Source organism: Eriocheir sinensis, unplaced genomic scaffold (assembly GCF_024679095.1).
Source record: "Eriocheir sinensis breed Jianghai 21 unplaced genomic scaffold, ASM2467909v1 Scaffold1816, whole genome shotgun sequence".
NCBI lineage: Eukaryota > Metazoa > Arthropoda > Malacostraca > Decapoda > Varunidae > Eriocheir > Eriocheir sinensis.
Genome location: NW_026111202.1, coordinates 3,243 through 4,384, shown reverse-complemented (window position 1 = coordinate 4,384; position 1,142 = coordinate 3,243). Strand labels below are relative to the sequence as shown.

Genomic DNA, 1,142 nt, shown 5'->3' with positions numbered 1-1,142 from the left:
CACCACTCAAGCTGAGGAGGCATGTGTGGGGGGCACTCCAGTGGCTGGCACATCATCTTTACCGTGTAACTAGTGATATATATATAATGTTTATTTGTCACCTTTTGTTGTTGTTGTAGCTTGAACCATCTTTTTTTCTCTCAGCTGAAAATATTTACAACACTGGTATCACATGGCTGTAGACACCCGAGCCAATATAGAGGCACTGTTTTCTTTGCATCATTCTCATGAGGGGGGGCAAGACAGGCAGAGGCTCACCAACCTGAAAGGGAGACTTGCATCGTCGGCCCCGGCAGATGGAGCAGCCACGTGGAGCAGCCCAGAGTAACCGTCCTTCAAGCATTGAGGGACAATTTTTCTCATTTTCTGGTGTTTGCTGCTGGTCTGCTGGGTGACCACTGTGCTCTCCAGTGTAATTCTGCTCTTGGTCTGCTGCGGGTCAGACAGCCAGCCGTTCCCCTACGGAAGAGAACAGAGCTCATAGTACCGATCTTTGGGTGGACTGAGACCACTCACACACTACACACCGCGACAACGAGGTCACAGCTCCTTGCCTGACGTCGCGTACCTACTCACTGCTAGGTGAACAGGGGCTACACGTGAAAGAAGATAAACCCAACTTATCTTCACCCGGCCGGGGAATCGAACCCCGGTCCTTCTGGTTGTGAGCCAGACGCTCTAACCACTGAGCTACCGGGCATGTGAGAATGAATGGAGCCGCAAGACAGATGGAGCAAGCCATTACTAATGTTAATGTTTAAATAAAAAACACAAGAACAAGAAAAGTGAAAAGGAAAATTCTCATAAAAATGATAATAATATCAAGGACTTAATTAGTATTTCCTAAGAGGTCCTAATTTAATGAAGAGATTTTCTATCTCTTTTTCTATTACTCTCTCGGCCCCACACGCCCTCTGCCTGTATCTCGAAACACACGAGAAATTAATCACGGCAAGGAGAGGGTATTCCCGGCTGCCTGGGACTGAACCCGCGACCAGCGTGACAGGAGAGCCACTCCCTACCGAGTCGGCCAAAAAGCTACCCCCCTGGCTAAGTGGGTTATGGGGGGCTCGTTCATCAGGCATAGTCGCCGCACCACACTAAACCTTGTGGCACTTTGTATGGGGGTCCCAAGCCAATCT

At 49.2% G+C, this 1,142-nt stretch overlaps 1 non-coding gene across 1 annotated transcript; it reads right to left on the bottom strand.

Moving 5' to 3' along the window:
• Nucleotides 1-626: 626 nt before the first annotated feature.
• Trnav-cac (transfer RNA valine (anticodon CAC)) lies at nucleotides 627-700 on the bottom strand. The gene has a single exon. It is a non-coding gene; the product is annotated as a tRNA-Val (tRNA).
• Nucleotides 701-1,142: the final 442 nt, after the last annotated feature.